At 45.7% G+C, this 6000-nt stretch overlaps 1 non-coding gene across 1 annotated transcript; it reads left to right on the top strand.

Annotated features, from left to right (window-relative positions):
- Nucleotides 1-1014: 1014 nt before the first annotated feature.
- On the top strand, nt 1015-1205 carry LOC130110867 (U2 spliceosomal RNA). The gene has a single exon (XR_008810085.1). It is a non-coding gene; the product is annotated as a U2 spliceosomal RNA (small nuclear RNA).
- Nucleotides 1206-6000: the final 4795 nt, after the last annotated feature.

The raw sequence follows: 6000 nt of genomic DNA, 5'->3' as shown, positions 1-6000 counted from the left end.
CCTGCACCTAATTGGCTAAAGTAATCAGTGCTACGGTAGCGGTCGTGGACCGTCAGAGAATGCAACATGAGAGCACTTCTGTTTGTCAGACAAACAGGGACACAGGTATTAAGATTAGGTGCAGGGAAGGACGTGCATGGGTAAATACGGCAAGGGCGCCCTCTGAGCGAGTTTAAGGTCCGGGAAGACGCACGTGGCTTCTCCTCCTCCTCCTCCTCCTCCTCCTCCTCCGCAGTCTCCACCGGCGCGGCCGCCTCCTCAGAGGAGCTGCGAGTCCAGACGGATGCCCTGTGCTTGCACCCCCAAAATCAATAACTTCCTGGTCACAAGCAATCCATCCATCCATTATCAGAAATGTTAAATGACAAAATCGAAGACAACTATCCCATTTTCTCATGTTCTATTTTTAACTTCAGAACAAAACCAAAACAACCAAAAACAGTCCTTTATTGTTTCTTTTTATTTTTAACATTTTTATTTGTTATTAGTTTTTTCTGATTTTGGATTCTAAAAAAATGATAGAACGACACGTGGACGCAGACAGCATGAGTGGCGGTAAAGCGGTGAAAAGTCACATGGGTGCAGTTCCCGGGTTGTCCTCCAGGGTACTTCATTCGCCGCGGTGAATTGCGTTGGATCCGAAAGTCCGTCTTTTAGCGGACCTTAGACGGTTCTGTTCGGATACATCACACGGTTATGCCACAATGACACAGTCAGTTGAAAACAAGCAACCTAATCGCACCCGTCCTTCCGGAACAGGCCGAATTTATCCCGTCGTTTTTAGTCATTTGCCATTGGCTGCAGTGGTACCACGTGACCAAAGAAAGCTGGGATGTTTTCATTTTAAACTCCTCTTTTACATTTAATCAGCCATCAGAATGATCAACCTTTTACCGGTCCGCAACATGCAGCATGTGTTGTGTGTATATAGATGAGCGACATGTGGTTTTGGGTGAACCATCATGGACATGTATATGTAGGGGAATCGGGCTCGCAGCTCAGCGTCCGGTCAGCATCGCTTCTCGGCCTTTTGGCTAAGATCAAGTGTAGTATCTGTTCTTATCAGTTTAATATCTGATACGTCCCCTACCCGGGGACCATATATTAAATTGATTTTTGGAGCAGGGAGATGGAATAGGGGCTTGCTCCGTCCACTCCACGCATCGACCTGGTATTGCAGTACCTCCAGGACCGGTGCACCCCCTCTGATGTTGAGAATAAATTCGCTTTCAACACCACGTGTGTTCTGTCATGTGTTATATTGCTGATAACCGCTTATAGACCATTACTGATTAGAATCCCGCTATGTAGTTTACCAAAAGCACCACCAGGGACGTCTATGCACGAGTGTGCTTTCAACCAATAAGAGTACCTCTAAGAGCTTTTATTATGAATACTATTTCGACATTACACAGACACAGCTTCTGATTGGATTAGAGACTAGCGAAAAGACCAATAGACTTCTCGGTGGTGCTTTTACTGTGAAAACTACTCGGGGATACTTCCTGCTACTCGACACAGCGGATCATCCGCTTCCGTCTCCTCCTGTCCCCTGCAGCCTCCTCTGTGGCACCAGCCCGCTGCATGTCCTCCCTCAGCGCCTCCCTCTTGGTCTCCGCTGCCTGTCCTCCCTCAGCGCCTCTCTCTTGGTCTCCGCTGCCTGTCCTCCCTCAGCGCCTCTCTCTTGGTCTCCGCTGCCTGTCCTCCCTCAGCGCCTCTCTCTTGGTCTCCGCTGCATGTCCTCCCTCAGCGCCTCCCTCTTGGTCTCTGCTGCATGTCCTCCCTCAGCGCCTCCCTCTTGGTCTCTGCTGCATGTCCTCCCTCAGCGCCTCTCTCTTGGTCTCCGCTGCCTGTCCTCCCTCAGCGCCTCTCTCTTGGTCTCCGCTGCATGTCCTCCCTCAGCGCCTCTCTCTTGGTCTCCTTGCCTGTCCTCCCTCAGCGCCTCCCTCTTGGTCTCCGCTGCATGTCCTCCCTCAGCGCCTCCCTCTTGGTCTCCGCTGCATGTCCTCCCTCAGCGCCTCTCTCTTGGTCTCCGCTGCCTGTCCTCCCTCAGCGCCTCTCTCTTGGTCTCCGCTGCATGTCCTCCCTCAGCGCCTCCCTCTTGGTCTCCTTGCCCGTGTGTATGTGTGTCCAGGTGGGGGAGTCCTGCTGGCGTCCTGCGTGGCGGCCGCTTCTCCCTCTCGTCACCACGTTTACTGTAAAGCCACTTTGAGTGTTAGAAAAGCGCTGTATACGTTTACTTTACTATTGTTATTCACGCCCACAGTAACTTCCGGGTTGTGAAATGGCCGATTTAAACCCACGCGGCGCGTGGCTGTGGTCTGCTGACTTCCGGGTTCTGCTGCGGCGCTCGTGCCGGGTCTCCGTTTGTTGGCGTGTGAAGTTGACGGCAGCGTGCTTTTCGCGGCGCGTGCGGGGTTCGCCGTGGGTGGATGTCGGCGACGCGCGCGGAGTGGTGACGGGCTCGCGCCTGCGCCTGCCGGCGGGCGGATAGAAGGTGGTAGGGGAGGGGGAGGGGGAGGGGTCAGGGTTATCTATCTATCTATCTATATCTATATATCTATATCTATATATCTATATATAGATATATATATCTATATATAGATATATATATACATCTCATCAGCATGTAACTCATAAGCTGATGGCATGAAACAGACTTGCACTGTCTGATAGAGAATTTACTTGACCCACTGGATTATGTTGCCCCTTATTTGTTGAGCACTTTCCCTACCGTGGAGTGTTTCTTTTAACAACGTTATATACATATATATGTATATGTATATGTATATATTGAACCAGTTGGCACTGAATGAAGGAGAAAAGGTCTCTTTCCAAACTGCCTTGTAGGAAAAGTGAAGTGGGCTGCTTGGTGTGCAGTGATGCCTCGACTGAAACCACGTTAACGCCTCCAGCATTTTGTGCTGCTGCTGCGGCGACGTTAGCTTGAGTTGACGCAGCTCTTGGGCCCCGGGCAGGTGTGGCGGTCCGCCCGGAGGTGCTGCAGCTGCTGCTGGCGGGCCTACTCGGCCTAGGCTCCAAGTCTGCTTCCTAATGGAGGTGGCTGCATTATACTGAGGAAGGTGATCGCGTTGTCTGTTTTAGCTGTGTGGAAGCAGTGGAGAAACGTCTCATATCCCCCCCCTCTCTCCCCCCCTCTCTCCCTCTCTCTCTCAATTCAATTCAATTCAATATGTGCTTTATTGGCATGACATACATTTGTGTACATATTGCCAAAGCATGTAAAACAACAACAACACAATACAACAATGATTATAATAATAACAACAACAACAACAATGATTATAATAATAACAACAACAATGATTATAATAATAACAACAACAACAACAATGATTATAATAATAACAACAACAATGATTATAATAACAACAACAACAACAACAACAATGATTATGATAATAACAGCAACAACAACAATGATTATGATATCAAACAACAACAGTAGCAACATGGGGCCGTCCCCCACTGTCTCTCAGGTTGTGGCAAGATAATATAAATCTTGCTGCAATGCTCGCCGCTGCCCCCCTCCCAGGACCCCCCGCAGCTTACCTGCGTCCTCCATGTCCTGCTCCTCTGGAATCACATGTTCCAGCTCCTGGACAAAAGCCCGGCGCTGTTTTTCACATGTGTCACATTTAAGGAGGAAGTGCCCCTCTGTCTCCACCCCATCTGTCATGCACTGACCACATGATCGTTGCTCTTTTGGCAACCAGGTCTTTTTGTGTCTCCCCTTTTCCATGGCTAGACTGTGGTCACTGAGCCTGTATTTGGTGAGGGTCTGTCGCTGCTTGCTGTCTCTGACAGTTAAGAGGTGTTCTTCCAAATCATAGTTTGTTTTTAGGGCCTGATAGACTTCTAGTTTGTTTTGAGTTTTGATTTCAGCGTTCCAATGTTTCAGATAATTGTTCTTGCTTTGTTTTATAGCCTGATTTATCCTCATGTTGGTTTGTTTTATAGCTGATTTATCCTCATGTTGGTTTGTTTTATAGTCTGATTTATCCTCATGTTGGTTTGTTTTATAGCTGATTTATCCTCATGTTGGTTTGTTTTATAGTCTGATTTATCCTCATGTTGGTTTGTTTTATAGCTGATTTATCCTCATGTTGGTTTGTTTTATAGCTGATTTATCCTCATGTTGGTTTGTTTTATAGCTGATTTATCCTCATGTTGGTTTGTTTTATAGCCTGATTTATCGTAAACTTTGTTTGGGATGCAGTGCTGGCCTGAGGTTGGTTGGTCTTAGTATTTGTTAAAGGGTTAGTGAGTCTCAGAGCCAGCTGCTTCAGGGGACTCTTTTTGGGGTTCAGTTCTTGGGTTTTCAGAGCTTTAAAGTGCAAGGTATTTGTTGGGCTTGTATTTAAGTGCATCCAGAAATTTAGAGACCTTTTCTGTACATTTATCAATAATGGAAACCGGCCTAATTCTGCCCTACATGCGTTGTTTGGTGTTTTCCTTTGTGTTTTCAGAATCATTCTACAGAATTCAGCATGTAGGGTTTCTGCTGGATGCTTGTCCCATCTAGTGTAGCTGGAAAGACTGAGTGGACCCCATACCTCACTTCCATATAGTGCAATGGGCAGAATTACACTATCAAACAGTTTGCACCAGATGGAGATTGGTATATCAATGTTAAAGAATTTATTTTTAATTGCATATAGAGCTCTTCGAGCTTTTTGTTTTAGGTTATTCACTGCCCTACTGAAACTCCCTGATGCTGTAATAATTAGACCCAGGTAAGTATACTGCATCGTATGCTCTAAGGTGATGCTAGCTAGAGTTAACTGAAATCTATTTTCCTGACATCTGGGCTTCTTCTGGAAGACCATTACTTTTGTCTTTTTTGGATTTATTGCCAGGGCCCAGTGCTGGCAATAGTCCTCAAGCAGGTCTAGTAGTTGTTGCAGCCCACCTGCGGTTGGTGACAATAAAACTAGATCATCTGCATAAAGCAAAAATTTCACTTCCATGTCATACAGGGGGAGACCTGGGGCTGCAGACTGTTCCAGCTGCACCGCCAGTTCATTAATATATATATTAAACAGTGTCGGGCTAAGTCCACAGCCCTGTCTCACCCCTCTATTCTGAGTGAAGAACTCAGTGTGTTTGTCTACAATCTTAACTGCACATTTGTTGTCCGAATACATTGACTTTATTATGTCATACACTTTACCCCCTACACCACTTTGTAAGAGTTTATAGTATAGTCCTTCATGCCAAATAGAGTCGAAAGCTTTTTTGAAGTCAATAAAACAAGCAAATATTTTTCCATTTTTGGTTTGATTCACATTTTCATTTATAAGGGTGTGTAGGGTGTAAATATGGTCCGTACTCCGGTGATTTGGGAGGAAGCCAGTTTGACCTTTGCTCAGGACATTGTGTTCGTTAAGGAGGGTTAGAATTCGATTGTTCAAAATGCTATTAAACACCTTCCCCAGACTACTGCTCACACAAATGCCTCTGAAATTATTAGGATCCAATTTGTCTCCATTTTTATGAATAGGAGTTATAAGCCCTTTGCTCCAGATGTCAGGAAAAAATCCCGAATTTAGAAGGATTGGGAATAATTTGAGTACTGCCCTTTGCAGCTCAGGTGTGCTGTTTTTAAGCATCTCGCTTCTGGTGCTGTCAAGGCCACAAGCTTTATTGGGTTTTAAGGATTTGAGCTTCTGTGCCAATTCTTCTTGTGTTATTGGAAAATCCAGTGGGTTTTGGTTGGCTTTTATAGTGCATTCGAGCAACCGTAATTTCTGTTTGATCAGATTGTAATTGTAATTTGAGTGTTCTTGTTGGATTTCTGAATAGATATGTTCAAAATGACTTTTCCAAATGTCTCCATTTTGGATAGGCAGGTCTTGTGGTTTTGTAGAGCTCAAATTATTCCACATTTCCCAGAATTGGTTTTGATTCAGGGAATGTTCTATATCCTGTAGGGTTCTATCTACATGGCTTTGTTTGCTCATTCTTAATGTGTGTTTA

This window comes from Lampris incognitus, chromosome 3 (assembly GCF_029633865.1).
Source record: "Lampris incognitus isolate fLamInc1 chromosome 3, fLamInc1.hap2, whole genome shotgun sequence".
In the NCBI taxonomy this organism is placed as follows: domain Eukaryota; kingdom Metazoa; phylum Chordata; class Actinopteri; order Lampriformes; family Lampridae; genus Lampris; species Lampris incognitus.
Note: the sequence above shows the minus strand (reverse complement) of the source record. Positions and strands in the feature narration are given on the sequence as shown.